Raw genomic sequence first — 21,701 nt, 5'->3', positions numbered from 1 at the left:
GGTGGGATGAGGAACCCACACTTGCCAAGGCTCAGGGGCAGGAGTGAACATGGTCCCCTTAGAAATTTAAACCTTCTCTCAGACGTGTACAGTGGAACTAAAGAAGACAAACAACTAAGGGTAATCTAAAATTGTGATTGGCTCCCTAATAATCCTAGGACAAAATGAGAGATCATTAATCAAGAATAAGTGAAACTACTAGAAAGATGTCTGATATAAAGGCTTGGGCCGAATATGTTGCATAATGGGCTGCCAAGGACCCATACGGTTTTCTTACAAAAGATAGTTTGGACTTTACTCCACTGTTACCAGCAGGTGCTGTACTGTTTTGGAAATTGGCCAAGACGATTGAGGCCAGGAGCAACAGAAGAAACAAAAACATCAAGAAAATATTGCAAAAGCTAAACAACTATAAAAGGACTGAAAAAATGAGCAGGCTCTACAATCAAAGGAAAATAATTTGGAAAATTATGCAGCCTTGGAAAGACCTATTAAGATTTCTTCTTTCGATTTCATAACAGTCTTATTTAGCAAAGAAAATCTGACCATATGGAAGAATTATGTTAGTTCTAACTTATTACTATAGCAACTTCTAAGCTTGGGTATAGAAGTTTGTTGGTATCTATTGACAATTCTTACAAATTAGCACTTATTATGGTACAAATTATTTATAACTGACTTAGTCATTTGCCATTTTGCAGCTTTTGTACTGAAATGAAAATATCTTTTGGAGAAAAATGACTTTTGATTATGAACTCTATTCAAATAATGGCTTAAAATGGGGTCCTGTTCTGGGTAAAGAAAATTAAGAATGTGAAAATTCAGGATTGTCCTCTTTGAGGTGAAAAGTATGCTTTGGCTTAAAAGAGATACAGTACATTAATCACATATTTTATTATTATTGCGTATTTCTTGGAATAGAATCATTTCTGGGTTTATCAAAGCAAAGTAATATTAATCAATAAGTACATCTAATTGCTGCATTTTTCTGATTTTAGTCTTTCAGACAACTGGTAATTATCAAGACGTTCTGCATTTTTAAAACATAATTTTATAAAAAATTCTTTTATGTTGACTCTGTAGAATTTTGTCTACTAGATATAACAGTTTTTGTACCTAAAAGCACTGCCATTTTCTTAGAGATAACTTGTTGAGAAAAGTGACACTATTATTTAAAGCTTGCAATAAATATGCCAAACGCTGTAGTACCTTGGAACCAGTTTATTCTTTTTTTTTTTTTTTTTTTCTCCTTTTTTGAAACAAAAGTCTCGCTCCGTTGCCCAGGCTGGAGTGCAGTGGCATGATCTCGGCTCACTATAAGCTCCACGTCCCGGGTTCACACCATTCTCCTGCCTCAGCCTCCCGAGTAGCTGGGACCACAGGCGCCTGCCACCAAGCCCGGCTTTTTTTTTTTTTTTTTTTTTTTTTTGTATTTTTAGTAGAGACGGGGTTTCACCGTGTTAGCCAGGATGGTCTCGATCTTCTGACCTCGTGATCCACCCGCCTCAGCCTCCCAAAGTGCTGGGATTACAGGCGTGAGCCACTGCACCCGGCCAAGAACCAGTTTATTCATATGCTAAGTACCACTGTGAAATAGAATGTCCTATCCCATAATTTGCTGATTATATAGATTCCACTTTTGGTTTTTTATCCCATTCTCTGTTTTAATTTATGTGGTAATAATGTCCAATATTTTTTGATCGAATAGGTTCAAGGTGAAAATTAAGACTTCAAATGATGTTTCAAGAACTCTCAAAGAGTTAACAGTTAAGTCATACTTCATAAGTAGTAAAGAACGTCTTAAAATTTAGAAAATTTCATTGGACATAGTAGTAATTGGGTAAGAATAAATTATTTCAAAATAAAAATGCGATTACTAGAAGAGCTAAAGCATGCCTTTTTTTTTTTTTTTTTTTTTTTTTTTTTTTTTTTTTTTTTAGACGGAGTCTCGTTCTGTCGCCAGGCTGGAGTACAGTGGCACGATCTTAACTCACTGCAACCTCAGCCTCCCGGGTTCAAGCGATTCTCCTGCCTAAGCCTCCTGAGTAGCTGGGACTACAGGCATGCACCACCACGCCCAGCTAATTTTTGTATTTTTAGTAGAGACGGGGTTTCACCATGTTGGCCAGGATAGTCTCGATCTCTTGACCTCGTGATCCACCTGTCTCAGCTTCCCAAAGTGCTGCGATTACAGGCGCGAGCCACCATGCCCAACCTTAAGCATGTTTCTTTTAGCTGAGTAGTATAACTGGAGCTTCTTACTATTAAACCTGGCATTTATAAATACATGGTCCAGTAATTTTATCCACTGTCAGTATTTAATAACTGGTTAATGTTTTATGCACCTCTGATAATAAATTTTAAGTTACAAAAAGTTGTCCAACAGCTCTAATTTTAAAATGAAACTACATATTAAAATAAATTTGATACTTTTTTATGAAGACAAAAAAATTAGAAGAGAAACCTCTTAAAATGCCATAAATGTACATCTAGTAGCGAGCAAGAAATCATATTTAGACTTCAGGAGGATTTTTATTAGCACATAAATATTATTTTTTAGAAAGACAATGTAACACTCTGAACATTTTTCTCAGGGAATGCAGAAACAAACCCTGAATCCCAGAACACCCAAAATAAGTTGGCATTTCAGATTCCAGTGGCATGTGATGGTTACTAGTTGTGCCTGCTTCTAAACTTACAGGGGCTCAGAACAAGGAACTTAGACTAGACTCCCAGACACCTGGGTTGGTCTTAGGGGTAGAGATTAGAGCCAGGCAATAATGTAGAGACATAGATTACAACCAGATTCTGAGCTAGCAAATACTTAAAGCCAATGTCCTTTAGTATTTTTTTATTGAAAGCGAGACAGAAGCTGCTTTTCTATTAGTCAACTTTGTATCCTGCTTTATATTGAAAATAAGGAATTTCATAAAGTTTAGCTTATTTTCAATTGTGTTATTCTACGCTGTTCTCACTATAAATAGACATCAAAAGTTAATCATACTAAGAACATGACAAGTGCATTCCTGAACTGCGTCCTTTGCATGAGCTTCTTATTCCCTCTATCTGGTCCACTTCTTCGAGATGACTGCACAGCAAACTCCCTCACTGCCTTCAGTTCTATGCTGAAATGTCACTTCCTCAAAGTTTGAACTAAAATGTCTCATTCAATACTTGAATGTTCTATTTTTCTGGTTTCAGGTTGAGAAAATCATTGCATTTATTAGGTGATGCTTTTCGCTAGTTTTCTTTCGTGATTTTTTAAAATTCTCAATCAGGCAACCTTTGGGGAAGCATATTAAAGGGTTTAAAATTTAGATAATAAAATAGGTCATTTGTCTTCATTGAACAGAAACAATATCACAGTTACTATGTTTTCAGAATTGCAGCTGATTTTGCCTACCAAGCCATGTGACTCAGCTGAACAGGGACAACTTGTACCTGCTTTTCACAAAAATGCTGAAAATAATAATACTCTGACTTGGGCAAGTAGTTTTTTTTCTTTTCTTTTCTTTTTCTTTTTTTTTTTTAAACTGTTTCTGGAATATTGTATTTTTTAAATGTTGTATTATCATTATTATTATACCTTAAGTTCTAGGGTACATGTGCATAACGTGCAGGTTTGCTACATATGTATACTTGTGCCATGTTGGTGTGCTGCACCCATCAACTTGTCAGCACCCATCAACTCGTCACTTACATCAGGTATAACTCCCAATGCAATCCCTTTCCCCTCCCCTCTCCCCATAATAGGCCCCGGTGTGTGATGTTCCCCTTCCCAAGTCCAAGTGATCTCATTGTTCAGTTCCCACCTATGAGTGAGAACATGTGGTGTTTGGTTTTCTGTTCTTGTGATAGTTTGCTGAGAATGATGATTTCCAGCTGCATCCATGTCCCTACAAAGGACACAAACTCATCCTTTTTTATGGCTGCATAGTATTCTATGGTGTATATGTGCCACATTTTCTTAATCCAGTGTGTCACTGATGGACATTTGGGTTGATTCCAAGTCTTTGCTATTGTGAATAGTGCCGCAATGAACATACATGTGCATGTGTCTTTATAGCAGCATGATTTATAATCCTTTGGGTATATACCCAGTAATGGGATGGCTGGGTCATATGGTACATCTAGTTCTACATCCTTGAGGAATCGCCATACTGTTTTCCATAACGGTTGAACTAGTTTACAATCCCACCAACAGTGTAAAAGTGTTCCTATTTCTCCACATCCTCTCCAGCACCTGTTGTTTCCTGACTTTTTAATGATTGCCATTCTAAGTTGTGTGAGATGGTATCTCATTGTGGTTTTGATTTGCATTTCTCTGATGGCCAGTGATGACAAGCGTTTTTTCTTGTGTCTGTTGGCTGTACACATGTCTTCTTTTGAGAAATGTCTGTTCATATCCCTTGCCCACTTTTTGATGGGGTTGATTTTTTCTTGTAAATTTGTTTGGGTTCTTTGTAGGTTCTGGATATTAGCCCTTTGTCAGATGAGTACATTGCAAAAATTTTCTCCCATTCTGTAGGTTGCCTGTTCACTCTGATGGTAGTTTCTTTTGCTGTGCAGAAGCTCTTTAGTTTAATGAGATCCCATTTGTCAATTTTGGCTTTTGTTGCCGTTGCTTTTGGTGTTTTAGACATGAAGTCCTTGCCCATGCCTATGTCCTGAATGGTATTACCTAGGTTTTCTTCTAGGGTTTTTATGGTATTAGGTCTAACATTTAAGTCTCTAATCCATCTTGAATTGATTTTTGTATAAGGAGTAAGGAAAGGATCCAGTTTCAGCTTTCTACTTATGGCTAGCCAATTTTCCCAGCACCATTTATTAAATAGGGAATCTTTTCCCCATTTCTTGTTTTTCTCAGGTTTGTCAAAGATCAGATGGCTGTAGATGTGTGGTATTATTTCTGAGGACTCTGTTCTGTTCCATTGGTCTATATCTCTGTTTTGGTACCAGTACCATGCTGTTTTGGTTACTGGAGCCTTGTAGTATAGTTTGAAGTCAGGTAGCGTGATGCCTCCAGCTTTGTTCTTTTGACTTAGGATTGTCTTGGCAATGCGGGCTCTTTTTTGGTTCCATATGAACTTTAAAGCAGTTTTTTCCAATTCTGTGAAGAAACTCATTGGTAGCTTGATGGGGATGGCATTGAATCTATAAATTACCTTGGGCAGTATGGCCATTTTCACGATATTGATTCTTCCTATCCATGAGCATGGTATGTTCTTCCATTTGTTTGTGTCCTCTTTTATTTCACTGAGCAGTGGTTTGTAGTTCTCCTTGAAGAGGTCCTTTACATCCCTTGTAAGTTGGATTCCTAGGTATTTTATTCTCTTTGAAGCAATTGTGAATGGAAGTTCATTCATGATTTGGCTCTCTGTTTGTCTGTTAGTGGTGTATAAGAATGCTTGTGATTTTTGCACATTAATTTTGTATCCTGAGACTTTGCTGAAGTTGCTTATCAGCTTAAGGAGATTTTGGGCTGAGATGATGGGGTTTTCTAAATATACAATCATGTCATCTGCAAAGAGGGACAATTTGACTTCTTCTTTTCCTAACTGAATACCCTTGATTTCTTTCTCTTGCCTGATTGCTCTAGCCAGACATTCCAACACTATGTTGAATAGGAGTGGTGAGAGAGGGCATCCCTGTCTTGTGCCAGTTTTCAAAGGGAATGCTTCCAGTTTTTGCCCATTCAGTATGATATTGGCTGTGGGTTTGTCATAAATAGATCTTATTATTTTGAGATACATTCCATCAATACCGAATTTATTGAGAGTTTTTAGCATGAAGGGCTGTTGAATTTTGTCAAAGGCCTTTTCTGCATCTATTGAGATAATCAAGTGGTTTTTGTCTTTGGTTCTGTTTATGTACTGGATTACCTTTATTTATTTGCATATATTGAAACAGCCTTGTATCTGAAGGATGAAGCCCACTTGATCATGGTGGATAAGCTTTTTAATGTGCTGCTGGATTCAGTTTGCCAGTATTTTATTGAGGATTTTTGCATTGATGTTCATCAGGGATATTGGTCTAAAATTCTCTTTTTTTGTTGTGTCTCTGCCAGGCTTTGGTATCAGGATGATGCTGGCCTCATAATATGAGTTAGGGAGGATTCCCTCTTTTTCTATTGATTGGAATAGTTTCAGAAGGAATGGTACCAGCTCCTCCTTGTACCTCTGGTAGAATTCAGCTGTGAATCCATCTGGTCCTGGACTTTTTTTGGTTGGTAGGCTATTAATTATTGCCTCAATTTCAGAGCCTGCTATTGGTCTATTCAGGGATTCAGCTTCTTCCTGGTTTAGTCTTGGGAGAGTGTAAGTGTCCAGGAAATTATCCATTTCTTCTAGATTTTCTAGTTTATTTGGTAGAGGTGTTTATAGTATTCTCTGATGGTAGTTTGTATTTCTGTGGGGCCGGTGGTGATATCTCCTTTATCATTTTTTATTGTGTCTATTTGATTCTTCTCTCTTTTCTTCTTTATTAGTCTTGCTAGCAGTCTATCAATTTTGTTGATCTTTTCAAAAAACCAACTCCTGGATTCATTGATTTTTTGGAGGGTTTTTTGTGTCTCCATCTCCTTCAGTTCTGCTCTGATCTTTGTTATTTCTTGCCTTCTGCTAGCTTTTGAATGTGTTTGCTCTTGCTTCTCTAGTTCTTTTAATTGTGATGTTAGAGTGTCAATTTTAGATGTTTCCAGCTTTCTCTTGTGGGCATTTAGTGCTACAAATTTCCCTCTACACACTGCTTTAAATGTGTCCTGGAGGTTCTGGTATGTTGTATCTTTGTTCTCATTGGTTTCAAAGAACATCTTTATTTCTGCTTTCATTTCGTTATGTACCCAGTAGTCATTCAGGAGCAGGTTGTTCAGTTTCCATGTAGTTGAATGGTTTTGATTGAGTTTCTTAGTCCTGAGTTCTAGTTTGATTGCACTGTGGTCTGAGAGACACTTTGTTATAATTTCTGTTCTTGTACATTTGCTGAGGAGTGCTTTACTTCCAATTATGTGGTCAATTTTGGAATAAGTGCAATGTGGTGCTGAGAAGAATGTATATTCTGTTGATTTGGGGTGGAGAGTTCTGTACATGTCTATTACGTCTGCTTGGTGCAGAGATGAGTTCAATTCCTGGATATCCTTGTTAACTTTCTGTCTCATTGATCTGCCTAATGTTGACAGTGGGGTGTTAAAGTCTCCCATTATTATTGTATGGAAGTCTAAGTCTCTTTGTAAGTCTCTAAGGACTTGTTTTATGAATCTGGGTGCTCCTGTATTGGGTGCATATATATTTAGGATAGTTAGCTCTTCCTGTTGAATTTATCCCTTTACCATTATTTAATGGCCTTCTTTGTCTCTTTTGATCTTTGATGGTTTAAAGTCTGTTTTATCAGAGACTAGGATTGCAACCCCTGCTTTTTTTTGTTCTCCATTTGCTTGGTAGATCTTCCTCCATCCCTTTACTTTGAGCCTATGTGTGCCTCTGCATGTGAGATGGGTCTCCTGAATACAGCAAACTGATTGGTCTTTACTCTTTATCCAGTTTGCCAGTCTGTGACTTTTAATTGGACCATTTAGTCCATTTACATTTAAGGTTAACATTGTTATGTGTGAACTTGATCCTGTCATTATGATATTAACTTGTTATTTTGCTCGTTAGTTGATGCAGTTTCTTCCTAGCATCGATGGACTTTACATTTTGGAATGTTTATGCAATGGCTGGTACCGGTTGTTCCTTTCCATGTTTAGTGCTTCCTTCAGGGTCTCTGGTAAGGCAGGCCTGTTGGTGACAAAATCTCTAAGCATTTGCTTATCTGTAAAGGATTTTATTTCTCTTTCACTTATGAAACTTAGTTTGGCTGGATATGAAATTCTGGGTTTAAAATTCTTTTCTTTAAGAATGTTGAATATTGGCCCCCACTCTCTTCTGGCTTGGAGAGTTTCTGCTGAGAGATCTGCTGTTAGTCTGATGGGCTTCCCTGTGTTGGTAACCCGACCTTTCTCTCTGGCTGCCCTTAACAGTTTTTCCTTCATTTAAACTTTGGTGAATCTGGCAATTATGTGTCTTGGAGTTGCTCTTCTCGAGGAGTATCTTTGTGGTATTCTCTGTATTTCCTGGATTTGAATGTTGGCCTGCCTTACTAGGTTGGGGAAGTTCTCCTGGATGATATCCTGAAGAGTGTTTTCCAACTTGGTTCCATTTTCCCCCTCACTTTCAGGCACCCCAATCAGATGTAGATTTGGTCTTTTCACATAATCCCATACTTCTTGCAGGCTTTGTTCATTCCTTTTTCCTCTTTTTTCTTTAGACTTCTCTTCTCACTTCATTTCATTCATTTGATCCTCAGTCGCTGATACTCTTTCTTCCAGTTGATCGAGTCAGTTACTGAAGCTTGTGCATTTGTCACTTATTTCTCCTGTCATGGTTTTTATCTCTGTCAGTTCGTTTATGGCCTTCTCTGCATTGATTATTCTAGTTATCCATTCTTCCATTATTTTCTCAAGATTTTTAGTTTCTTTGCACTGGGTACGTAATTCCTCCTTTAGCTCTGAGAAATTTGATGGACTGAAGCCTTCTTCTCTCAACTTGTCAAAGTCATTCTCCATCCAGCTTTGATCCGTTGCTGGCGATGAGCTGCGTTCCTTTGGAGGGGGAGATGCACTCTTATTTTTTGAATTTCCAGCTTTTCTGCCCTGCTTTTTCCCCATCTTTGTGGTTTTATCTGCCTCTGGTCTTTGATGATGATGGTGATGTACTGATGGGGTTTTGGTGTAGGTGTCCTTCCTGTTTGATAATTTTCCTTCTAACAGTCAGGACCCTCAGCTGTAGGTCTGTTGGAGATTGCTTGAGGTCCACTCCAGACCCTGTTTGCCTGGGTATCAGCAGCAGAGGCTGCAGAAGATACAATATTGCTGAACAGCAAGTGTACCTGTCTGATTCTTGGTTTGGAAGCTTTGTCTCAGGAGTGTACCCCGCCATGTGAGGTGTCGGGTGTCAGTCTGCCCCTAGTAGGGGATGTCTCCCAGTTAGGCTACTCAGGGTTCAGGGACCCACTTGAGTAGGCAGTCTGTCCATTCTCAGATCTCAACCTCCGAGATCCACTGCTCTCTTCAAAGCTGTCAGAAAGGGTCATTTGCATCTGCAGAGGTTTCTGCTGCTTTTTTTTTTTTTTGTTTAGCTGTGCCCTGTCCCCAGAGGTGGAGTCTACAGAGACAGGCAGGCCTCCTTGAGCTGCTGTGGGCTCCACCCAGTTTGAGCTTCCCAGTGGCTTTGTTTACCTACTTAAGCCTCAGCAATGGCGGGCGCCCCTCCCCCAGCCTTGCTGCTGCCTTGCCATTTGATTGCAGACTGCTGTGCTAGCAATGAGGGAGGCTCCTCAGGCATGGGACCCTCCCAGTCAGGTGTGGGATATAATTTCCTGATGTGCCATTTGCTAAGACCGTTGGTAAAGCACAGTATTGGGGTGGGAGTTACCCGATTTTCCAGGTGTTGTGTGTCTTAGTTCCGCTGGCTAGGAAAAGGGATTCCCTTCCCCCTCGCACTTCCCAGGAGAGGCGATGCCTCACCCTGCTTCAGCTCTCGCTGGTCGGGCTGCAGCAGCTGACCAGCACCGATTGTCCGGCACTCCCTAGTGAGATGCACCTGGTACCTCAGTTGAAAATGCAAAATCACCCATCTTCTGTGTCACTCGCGCTGGGAGCTGGGGACTGGAGCTGTTCCTATTCGGCCATCTTGCTCCCTTTTCTTTTCTTTTTTTTAGAGACAAGATCTCTCTCTGTTGCACAGGCTGGAGTACAGTGGCATGATCATGATTCACTACAGCCTCCACCTCCTGGGCTAAAGTGATCTTCCTGCCTCTGCCTCTGCCTCCCAAGTAGCTGGGACCACAGGTGCACACCCTCACTCCCAGCTACTTTTTGTATTATTTGTAGACTGTGCCTCACTGTGTTGCCCAAGCTCATCTTGAATTCCTGGGCTCAAGCAATCCTCCTGCCTCAGCCTCCCAAAGTGCTAGGATTATAGGCATAAACCATCATGCTCAGTCTCAAGTAATATTTGTGCTTCTATCAATTATCTATTGCTGCATAATGAGCCACCTGAAAAATTGTTATTTAAAATTAGTAATTTTAAGTAACAACAAAATATTATGTCTCACCATTGTGTGTAAGTTTTCAGGGAAATCTCTTTGTTAGTTTCACCTGAGCTCACTCATACAACCATTGTCAGCTGGAGCATCAGCTGGGTTGCAAGGCCCAAGATCCCCCGCTCACATGTCTGGCAGTTGATTCTAATCATCAGCTGGGGCACTGTGGTTGTCATCCTTAAATAGGATAGATAAGCTTCCTTATGTGATAGTCTCATTGCAGCATTCAGGGAGAGCAATCATAGAAGTTGCAATATCTCCTAAGGTCTAAGGCCTACAGTTATCACAGTGTCACTTTCATTTTTAGAAGAGAAACCTCTTAAAATGCTCTAAATATATATATGTAGTAGTGAACAGAAAGTCATATTTGGAGTTCTACTGGATTTTTTATTACAGCATACGAATATTATTGCTTAGAAAGACAATATAACACTGAACATTTTTTCAAGATATGCAGAAACAACACCTGAATCGCAGATATCCCAGAGTAAGTTGGGATTTGTGATTCTAGTTGCACATAATGTTGACTAGTTGTACCTGCTCCCAAATGTACAGGGGCTCAGAACAAGAGACTTGGCATATCTGAGGAGTGATGGGGGCATATTATGAGAAGGTGAAGGGATGAAAAATTTAGTGAATAAAGGTTGCCTTGGTATGCAGATATGTCTTCAGGTGATTTAAAAAAAAGTTCTTTCAGAGTAGTTCTTCTCTTGGTACAAATGCCTTTTATTAACAAAAATTTCCTTTACAAAAGGGGAGTTTTACAGTTTGCAATTGAAGGGGAGGTGTGAAGCTTTTCCCTCTTCGGCCGATTCTCAACTTCTTTTAGCTCAAAGTAATCAATATGCCAAAGTGGCATAATTTGGAATAGCATATCCTGATCTTCCTCAGTCATATTTTGGGATGGCATATCCTGAACCCCATCAATACTTTCTCTAAAGTCCAGAATTTTTTCTCCAAGATATATATTTTAAATTCTTACTTGGTAGATAAGGGAGCATAGGGGAGAGTGGGACTGTTTTTTTCAAGGGAAAGTTAGCCCAAAATCCAAAATGTACAACCGATAAATCTACCGAACTCTCGTTGAAGGGCCCTGTCTGGGTGCCCTTTTGCCTCTCATTTAGTCCATGATGGAGAATTAGAAATGGGTTACTTAGAAGCAGAACCAGAAAACTGCTAGTTAACACCAGCATATGGGCTTTGGGAATCCTAAAGAAGGCACCAAAGCATGAATAAGTAGACATGAGGAATTACACATTATAGGATTGTCATGTGTACAAAGGAGGGGGTAGGTGAAGGATGAGATAGTGAGTGAGTCCTGGGAGTTGCATGTTCAAGTAGCTGGAAGTTGTTGGGCAATACATCTAAACTCTTACTGAGAGACACATGCTCCGGATTTATCCTGCACAGTGACGAGCTTGTGCTTGTAAAACAATGCACTTTTATCTTCCATGATAGAATACTGGGATGCATAATTTAATTATTTTACTCCTTCAAATGCTCCAATTTCACCCTTGGGGTAGAAGGAGGTAGACAAGGAGGGTAAGTTGTATAAATGCCAGCAACTTTTCAATTTCACAGAAATTAGTTTTAGACAACATTGTGTGGCCGAGGGATCAGAACAGCTCATTCTTGCAGATAGCTTGTTTATTGCTGGAAGAGACTTTCAAAAGGAGAGTGGACCTTGTGTGAAATCCAAGTTAGCTGAACCTACAGTGGGTTCCTTCACTCGAATAAAGTGACCTGATGCTATTGCTTATCACTGTCTCACGTCTTGGTCAGAGTAGTTCTTCTCTTGGTACAGATGCCTTTTATTAACAAAATGAGCCACCTGAAAAATTGTTATTTAAAATTAGTAATTTTAAGTAACAACAGAATATTATGTCTCACCATTGTGTGTAAGTTTTCAGGGAAATCTCTTTGTTAGTTTCACCTGAGCTCACTCATACAACCATTGTCAGCTGGAGCATCAGCTGGGTTGGGTTGTTCTGCCCCTGATAACCAGATGTTCTTGCCATGAGTTCCCTTTCACCCTTTGTCATCTTCCTTCCTCTTTTTTCTTTATCTCATAATGACTTAAAATGGCTCCTCTCAGCACTGAAACAAGCAATGACATTAAGAGCTACATGGTTGGTATCCACCACAGAACCTCCTGTGTAATTTGTCTAAACTGCTATTTACTTGGGCCCCAAGTAGGAGGGGTGCTGGTGAGATAACTTTCACTGCAATTTGCAATTTTGAATTACAAAAGTGGTCAAAGGACAGTGGGAGATGTTCTGTCTCTCAGGATCTCTAGTATTTTGTGTTTGTTTGCTTTGTTTTGATATGAGCAGAAATGCCTCTAGTGTTTTCTTTTTATATAAAATATTGGTTTTAGAAGTAAGGGGTGTGTGTGTGTGTGTATTTGTATAAGTAATTTAGTAATTTATTATATATGTTTACAGCATATATGTAAATTAGTGCATAAATATTTACACATATTATAGCTTCATTTTGTATTACAGCTTTTAAATTTTGTCAATGGCTTTTCCAGCATCTGTAGAAATAACCAGATGTGCAGTCATTTTTTTGTCAATATATCAATCTGGTGTATGGTACTAATGAATTCCTTAATATTGACCCATATTCTTGGAATAAATCCCACTCAATCGTGGTATATTATTTTCTTACTGTAATGTTGAATTTTGTTTGCTAATATTTTGTTATTTCTTAAAATTTACATTCGAGTGATATTGGTCTGTAGTTTGCATTCATGTACTGTCTTTATCAGGTTTTGCATCACAAAAGTAATGAAGTTTTCCCTTTACTCTCAAACAATATGTAGAATATTAGAACTCTGAAACAATATGTAGAACATTAGAACTATCTTATCTTTGAGGGTTTGGTAGAGTCTTCTTGGGAAAACATCTGGACCTTGTTTTTCTGTAGGGCTATTTCTTAATGATATTCTCAATATTTTTATATGAAAATTGGTCTGTTTAAGCTTTCTAATTCTAGTAGGGTAAATTTGGTAATATGTATTTCCATAGGAAATTATCCATTTTATTTTCATTTTCAAATTCATTTCTGTAGAGAAAAATCTCTTCTGTTTCTACAGTTCTTGTCATTTCTTAATTGGCGTACTTGTACTTTATCCCTTCATTTCTTGGACAAGTTAGCTAGTGGTGTATCTGCTTTTTTTGTTTTTAATAAAGTGATTTTGATTTATTAATGAGGTCTGTTTTGTTCCATTCTCAATCTCTGCTTTTGCCTTTATAGTTTCCTTTCTTGTGCTCTCTTTTGGTTTACTTTGTTCTTTCCTAGCTCTTTTAAAAAAACATGAATTTTCCTGCAATCACTGCTTTACATATATCTCTTAGATTCTGATACATACTGTTTTCATTGTCTTTATTCATATAAATTCTGTAATTTTACTCTATGTTTCCCCTTCACCCAGGAGTTGTTTCATAGGATTTTTCATTTCCAGGTGAAAGAGCTAATTTGTTTTATATGTTTGCTTGTTTGTTTTTGTCAATAATTTCCAGTTTTATTATATTGTGATCAGATATGTTATTTGAACTATTTCAACATAATGTAAATTACTGATGTTTTCCTTGTGACCTAATGTAGGATTGGATTTTGAGAATGGATTAATAGGTGCTTGAGCAGAAGCTATATCAGAATGTACAGCTCATATATGTTCATAAAATCTACTTTATTGATCAAGTTGTTTAGGTATTTTTCTCCTTATTTTCTTTTTGTCCTTTTGATCTGTCTTGCACTGAGAGTGTTATAGTAACATCTGTTATGATTCCTATGTTTTTATATGTTTCCTTGAATGTTCTGTAGTTTTTGTTTCAAAAATATGGATGCTGTCTACATTTAGTGCATGAATATTCACACACATTATGGCTCCACTTTGCAGTGCAATGTTTAGCCACATGCAAAAAAATGTCCTTTTTGTCATATTTAATGCTTTGGGGCTTAAATTAAACTTTGCTGATACCAGCATCTCTATGCCTATGCTTCCTTTGCTTCTGTTTAGTATACCTTTCTCATTTGTTTATTTTTGCCTTTCTAAATTTCTTTTTTTTTTTTTTTTTTTTTTTTTTTGAGACGGAGTCTCGCTCTGTCGCCCAGGCTGGAGTGCAGTGGCCGGATCTCAGCTCACTGCAAGCTCCGCCTCCCGGGTTCACGCCATTCTCCTGCCTCAGCCTCCCGAGTAGCTGGGACTATCTAAATTTCTTAATTATAGGTATGTATCATGTCCATGGCATATTGTTGTGGTGTGCTTTGTGAGAAAATTAAAAATATTTTTTAAAATAAATGAATGTATTAGTTATTAGGGAGAAAAGTAATATATTTTTCTTACACATCACTAGGTTTATGGCTGAGACTCCTGTAACAAAATATAGATTAAAAAGAGAGAAGCACAACAAATTCACTTAGTGTAAGTTGTACATGACACAGGAGCCTTCAGAAATGAAGACCCAAAAACTCAGCAAAAACTGTTTTTGTGGACAATCATGCAGAGATATAATTAGAAGACAAAAGGGTAAATGGTAAGAAGCTGCAGGAAACTTAACAAGGCCTGTTTTTTCAGATTCTTCTTGGCCTCTCTGTGTGACATTCCTTCCCTCTCAGTATGGGGTAGTCTACTTGTCACATGAAGGTCTTCAAGGTAAGAGGGAGGGAGAAGATCAGAGAGTAGCCTTCCTAGGTTTTCTGGCCTACTTCAGGGAAGAAGGAACAAGGGAAGTTTCAGTTTCTATGGCCCACTTTATAAGAGAAGAGATAGGAGAAAGTCAGAGAGAAGTTCCTGCTTTTTTGTTTGTTTGTTTTTCAATTTACTTCAGCTTAAAATACTCAGTATGTCAAGATGCTGTATTTTGGGGTAGTGTTTCCTACCACATCATTATCTATTGGCAGACAAACAACTCCACAATCTAGCAGCTTGAAACAACATACATTTATTATGGTATAGTTTCTCTGGGTCAAGAATCAGGGAGTCTCTTAACTGGGATCTCTGGCTCACCGTCTTCCATAAAACTCCAGTCGAGTTGTTGGCCAGGCTAGTTATCTTAAGGTTCAGCACTTTAGAGATTCACCTCCAAGCTCTTCTAGTTGTTGTCAAGTCTCATATTCTTGTTAGTTGTTGGCTGGAGTTGTCAGTTTCTTACCATGTGATCCTCTCTACAGGACAGCTCACAATATGGCATCTGGCTTCTCTCAGAACAAGCGAGCAAGGCAGTGAGAGAGAATAAGACAAAAGCCACAATCTTTTTGTAACCTGATCTTTGAAGTGATATCTCATCACTTTTGCAATATACTATTCATTAGAAGGTAGTGGGTAATTTCAGTCTATACTCAAGGGAAGGGAATTACACAAAGGCTTGAATACTAGGAGGTAGGACTCTTTGGGGATTAAAAGCTACCTACCACAGTTTTCCTTCTGGCTCTCAAGGATTTGCTTCCTTTCCACATGCAAAATACACTCACCCCCTCCGAAGGTCCTCAAAATTCATAAATTGTTAAAGTGCCAGCTCAAGGTTTAGAATCTCATTATCTAAATCAGGTCCAGGTGCTGCTACCTGGGTGAAGTTCCTCTTGTCTTGTGGACCTGTAAAATTAAATAGCCAAGTTATCTTCCTCCCAACACACGCAACATATAATTGTGGAACAGACATGGGATTAACACTATAGATATTCCTATTTAAAAAGGGAGAAAATGGGAAGCAAAACGGAATCACTGGTCTGCAGAAATCTTAAATCCATCCAGGCAAATGTTAGATATTCCTTGATTGGGTCTGGGTACTTGGCTTTACATGCCTAGCTTTTTGGTTTAGCCTTCTGAATCAGAATTCACAGCTGAGTGGTTTCCTCAGTTTGCTACCTACTAGTAGAATTTTGGGGATCCAAGAACCTCTTTTCATTTTGTTTTCTCTTTGTCCCTTTCAGTCCAAGCTGGCAATGTTTTTGCTGATACGGTTTTATCAGTAACTGTCTGGGTCTCCTGTAAATTTCATTAAGGTTTACTTCATTAGAGAAAAGCTACACCTACAAATCCCCCTTGAGATAAGTTCTTCTCTACCTTGTGTTCCTACCCATAGGGCTGTGAAACAGCACCTTTAAGCTTTTGATTTAAAGGATCTATAAGGCATACTCTTAATCTCTTTAAAGTGCCTTTTATGTGACTGAATATAACTTTGAAGATCTAAATAGAATCTTTGATATTTCTTAAATTTTAACAAGAGATTTTACAGTCACACTTTTCATTTTTAGACAACGATTCCTGGAAGTGCCGTAGATTTGATCTTTACCCAGAAGTCATTTCTTAATTTTAGCATTATTTGCCATTTGGAGAGGCTGAGATTTTCAAAGCCATAAGTCCTGGCTCTTTTTTAAAAAACACCACACCCTTCCCTCAATTTATCTCTCCCCTCTCACATTTTACTATAAGTATCAAGAAGCAACTAGGTGGTATCTTCAACACTTTACTTAGAAATAACCACAGTTAGACTACCCAGTTTATTAAGCACATTTTCTACTTCTCACATAACCACAGACAACAGTTACATTCTGCCACTACATTATAAGAATCCCAGCTTGGGCAACGTAGTTAGACCCAGTTCTACAAAAATAAATAAATAAATAAATAATAAAAATAAAATACAATAAAATAAAAGCCAGATGTGGTGGCATGTGCCTGTAGTCCTAGCTACTTAGGAGGCTGAAGTGAAAGGCTTGAGTCAAAGAGTTTGAGGTTACAGTAAGCTATAGTCATATAATCATGCCACTGCATTCTGGCCTAGATGACAGAGTGAGACCGTGTCTCTTAAAAAAAAAAAAAAAATTTTTTTTTAAAAGAATTTCCTTCCTTTGAGATTCCAGTAACATTTTCCTCACTTTCCCTTAAGCTCTCACTAGTATCTTCTTCAAAGTCCCAAACTTTACAGCACGTTCAAGGCACTTTAAACATTTACTGACACTTTCCTCAAAATTCACTGCCCAGTTCCAATGCCATGCCCACAGTTTTAGTTATTTGTATGTCAGTACAAGACTTCCAGGTAACAAAATCTGTACTCATCATCTAGTGCTATGTAGCAAATTACCCTGAAACGTGGGGGCTTAAAACTATAGACTTTTATCCTGTAGTTTCTTAGGGACAGGAATCCAAGGATGGACTAGTAGGGTTCCTCTAGTTCAGATTATTCCATAGTGCTATAATCATTTTGTAGATGGGTTTAACTGATTGTGGTAGGTGCCTCTAATGATATGAATATTATTCTTTTACTGTCATTCATTTTTACTAGTTTGTCTCTCATCCATTTTGCTTCTTTCTTGGTCTTCTTTTCATTATCTTACTTGTTTTCTTGACTTTTTTCTATGCTCCTTATTAAGTTTCACTTGATACTCTACCTTGGGTACCTTATTACTAATTCTTTATTTCTAAGATATTTTGTCTTCACTTTAGTTCTTTCTTAAGACAATTCTCTTTTCATATCTCCTTGGTTTTTGTTGTTGTTGTTTTTCCATTTTCCTTCTTAGTGTTTGAGTTTCTTACAAGGTTTTTCATATCCTCAAACACATACTTGATTATATATTTAATTCTTAGTTTTCTTCTGCTTTTTTTTCAGAGACTTCTCTTTGTATGTGTGAAATTTTCTCATTTGTGTGAAAGTTTGTCTTCTGATTCTTAAGAACAGTTCTATATGAATTTGCTAATTTGCATTTTGTTCATTTTTATTGCATTGGGATGTTTCACAAGATTCCTAGTTTAGTGATGCCCTTTCTCTTTACATAACAAAGTTCATACATTGTAAACAGATTTGTTTGTTTGTTTAGGTGGGGTGGCAGAGCTGTGTGTCCTCTGGTTTTATGATTCTCTTTTGTTCTGTAGGATGCTACATTTTTCCCTTTAGTTTCTTTTTCCTTTCACCACCTAATTACCAAGTGGAGTTTCTTACCTTCTTTATTGACTTTTTTTCTCTTTCAGAAGCTATGTGTTTCAAAGATTGCCCCTTTAAACCATAGGTACTTTGAAATCCCTTCCCTGTGATCCATGTTCTGATCTAGTCAGATGCTTTTTTAGAATATTCAGATTTAAGGTAGAATCAATCTTTCTGAGGATAATTTTGGATCAGTTGGCTCCTTCCTTATCTTCCTTTTCTGTCTTCCCTACAGTTTTTCTCTTTTGCCTCGTGGCTGGAGGGTGGGGATTAAGGTGGTAGCATGGAACATTGTACTGGAATTTGGTAATTTTTATTTTTTTAACCTATTGTTACTTGGAAGTTTTCACATTCTATGTCTTCAAGTTATGCAGAGGGCTTTTTCTGTGTAAATTTACATTTGCCATCTTGTTATTTGATATTGTTTTAGGAAGATACGGTGGGAGAGTGGTAGCTTGGTGACCACCATCGTCTTCAGCTACCTAGAAGTTCTCCTTTTAATTTTTTTAAACATTTCTAATTACTTTTTCAAATTTTGTGTGTGTTAAATTAGAAGTATTGAGAAGCCAGGGACTATGTACATCTTGTTCTGGTTTATTCCATTTGTCTAATACAGGTACAATTATTGTAGAGTCAAAAGAGTGCTACACTTCAGTCCGACATAAGGAATACTACATTCTGAAGACATGTGTTTACAACCTTAGCTTATTTAGTCCTTAGATTCTTTATCTATAACCAAGGATCTCACAGGATTGTTGTGGGAAAAGTTCAAGTATAAAAATACTTGACAATAGTTATTGTCCTATCTATGTTTAAGCAACACTTATCCAACACACACACACACACACACACACACACACACACACACACTCTAACTCTACGTTAATAACCTATACAGTTTTCTATTTTATCTTATGCAATCCTTAGCATTTGATAATTACACTAAACCTTTTATATGTAATTTTTCTGACTAATCTGTCATCATGCTTTTCTTGTAAATACCAGTGTCTCAAGTCCCATTTCTTAAGATGTGACTTTGGGAAACTGCTCTTGCATTTTCTTAATTTTATAAAGAAAGTGAAACACAAATTAAAATGTTACTGCATATTTTATTTTTCATAAGTAGGCAGCCTACATTCACAGTTTATGTTAATGCAAAAAAGCTAGTACACTGAAAACCTATTTTTTTAATCTATTGCTTATTTATTCAGGGTTGTAAATATTACTTATATAGAGACACAGAGATGTGTAAAAATGAAACATTGTGAAAAAAATACAATTTTTCAATTTCATATGAAACTCAAAGTGTAAGTTTTGTCCAATATGGAATGTACCTACATTTGTTTGTATTAGGGCTCTAAAATCCATTTAAAAATTGTTTTTCTGTTTTTAAAAAAGAAATAGCTGACCCACCAGGCAAGTTCGCTATATATCTTGCTTGCTCAAAATGAGCATTTTCAGGTAAGGTCTGTTTTTTCTGGCCCAAGTCTACTATGATTCCTTAGAAGTCATGCTGGCCCAATCGAAGAAAGGGTGTCCATGAAGAGTCTGATGGTGGCATCTGGATGAGGGGTGGTACCGGTAATGGGAAGTGAGCAGAGAAGAAGGAGCTAAGAGCCCAAATCCTTATGAAGGATGACATTCAGTTGTTAAATTTTAAGGGGTATCCAATGGCTTTTTCCAGGCACTCAACTAAAGAGCCTGCGGAAAGAAAATCCCTCTCTACTTCTACAAATTTGATGTAGATGGATTTGGGGGAAACTCCGGGATCCACAATACAGTTCTGAGACAAAAACCCATTAATACCAACCAAATCTTTGCTGAAGGTTTTGGCATTCACTTGGAAATGTAAAAATAAGCACTGCTGCAGAGTCCTGACCTCAAAAATCCAGAGGTAGCAATAGATAATTCGGGTGGGTTCTATTTCCACCTATAATGAGGCTTGTGCTGAAAGAGTTCTCAGGTCAACCCGGCCCTCTTTTCCTGGGTCCAGGGAAGGTTGCTCCATGTGTGGTGAGAGGGGCCTCTCAATACATTCTTCATAGCCAATGGCATAAAGGCCTGGGCTTTTAGGAATACCCCCAGGCAATAAATATTGAACAACATTCCCACCAGTTGGTTTGGAATGGGCAATGGGTATCCAGTCAATTTCCATGTGCAGCTCCAAGCACCTAGCTTCGCTAATAGTGATCTCTAAAAATGTGTAGTAAATATTTTTCCAGTTCATTTTCTGCACTCGGGTCATAATGATCCGTCCTTCAGACTTCTCAGAGTTGAAGTACTCCCGAAGTCACTTGCCAAGGGGCACCTGGGAGCTGATCTCAGCATAATGGTAACGGATATCCTCTTTCCAATGGGTGTTATAACCAATTCCAAAAATGGCCAGTTTATTAGAAAGATGGAGCCTTGAAAAGTCTGTCCAGCTCTGAAAAAGTTCCCATTTCAACTGTACCAATTCCAAAATCTGTACAATATTCTGCATGATGTCTCTCCTCTGTGCTTCCTCAGAAGACTCTTGTTTTATTTTTAATGTTCTCTTTGTGACAGGTATTTCATCCAATTCCTGATCTGTTGGATAGCCATGGAGATCCTGACTGTGGTTTCCCCAGTCCTCCTGTGAATAGTCCTCCATAGTGCTGCCATCTGACTCCAGCTCATGTAAGCTATGAAGGTGGTTCTTGCTCTCTATTCAGCACCGGTGAGGCCACAGCTGGAGCACAGTATTCAGTTCTGGGTATCCAACCAGCTTGATGCGTTCCTGGCACTGGGACGGGGTCTGCTCGTAGCCCAGCTTGGCCAGGGCCCGGGACATGCGCTCATACATGGCTGGCCCGGGGGCCTTGCTGCCGAACACCGTACCGGCTCCCTCCAGCTGCTGGTACAGCACCTCCACCAGCCGTTCGTTGCCCCACACTGCGATCAGCCGCCGCGGCCCCGCCACCACCGCCACCAGGGGAGAAGGAGACCGGAAAGCCTATTTTTAACTTGAAAATTTACAAATTATAATAATCCTATTAGTAAGAGTAATAACAATGACACATATTGACATTTTTACTATATGCCAGTCACCATTTTAAGTACTTTTAAATTAAGCTAATATAATCCTTACAACAATACTATGAGGTAGGTATTATTCTTTTTATCTTTATTATATAACTAAGCAAACTAAGTAAAGTAACTTGCTGGAGGTCACGCAGCTAGTAAATGGTGTAGCCTGTGTTTGAACCCAATGAAAAAGATGTCGTGAGTCAGTTAGGCAAATGGTAAAATACTACTTATTCAGGTGGACGTTTCTTGAATCACTATTTAGTAAGCTAAAAATTTGTAAGAAATAGTAAATCTCAAGCAGATAACATTACTTAAAAATACTCACCGAAAAAAACGCTTGAAGTCTTCCCTTTCCTGGACAGAGTAGGATACTAAAGAGCAAAGGGAGGAACAATACTCAAAGGAAGGGAATTGGAGGATATAAAAGGGTAAACCTTCACATAAAGTGGAAGAACTCCAACTTTAGATAATAGTTAAATTTTTGAAACAGTCCATCCTGAAGAAATAGCCCAGCCTTTCTGACTATGATGTTTAAATGCATAGCTTCAAGGCAGTCAATTAAGATACTCTTATTTTTCACAGCAG

General features: G+C 38.2%; 2 pseudogenes; one reads left to right on the top strand and one right to left on the bottom strand.

Annotated features, from left to right (window-relative positions):
* Positions 1–206: 206 nt before the first annotated feature.
* Positions 207–424, top strand: LOC112423355 (small integral membrane protein 15-like; annotated as a pseudogene).
* Positions 425–19,667: 19,243 nt separating this feature from the next.
* LOC105463357 (myb/SANT-like DNA-binding domain-containing protein 2) lies at positions 19,668–20,907 on the bottom strand (annotated as a pseudogene).
* Positions 20,908–21,701: the final 794 nt, after the last annotated feature.

The sequence above is a fragment of the Macaca nemestrina genome, chromosome X (assembly GCF_043159975.1).
Source record: "Macaca nemestrina isolate mMacNem1 chromosome X, mMacNem.hap1, whole genome shotgun sequence".
NCBI classification, from domain to species: domain Eukaryota; kingdom Metazoa; phylum Chordata; class Mammalia; order Primates; family Cercopithecidae; genus Macaca; species Macaca nemestrina.
The sequence above is the reverse complement of the archived record's forward strand: the minus strand, read 5'-3'. Positions and strand labels throughout refer to the sequence as shown.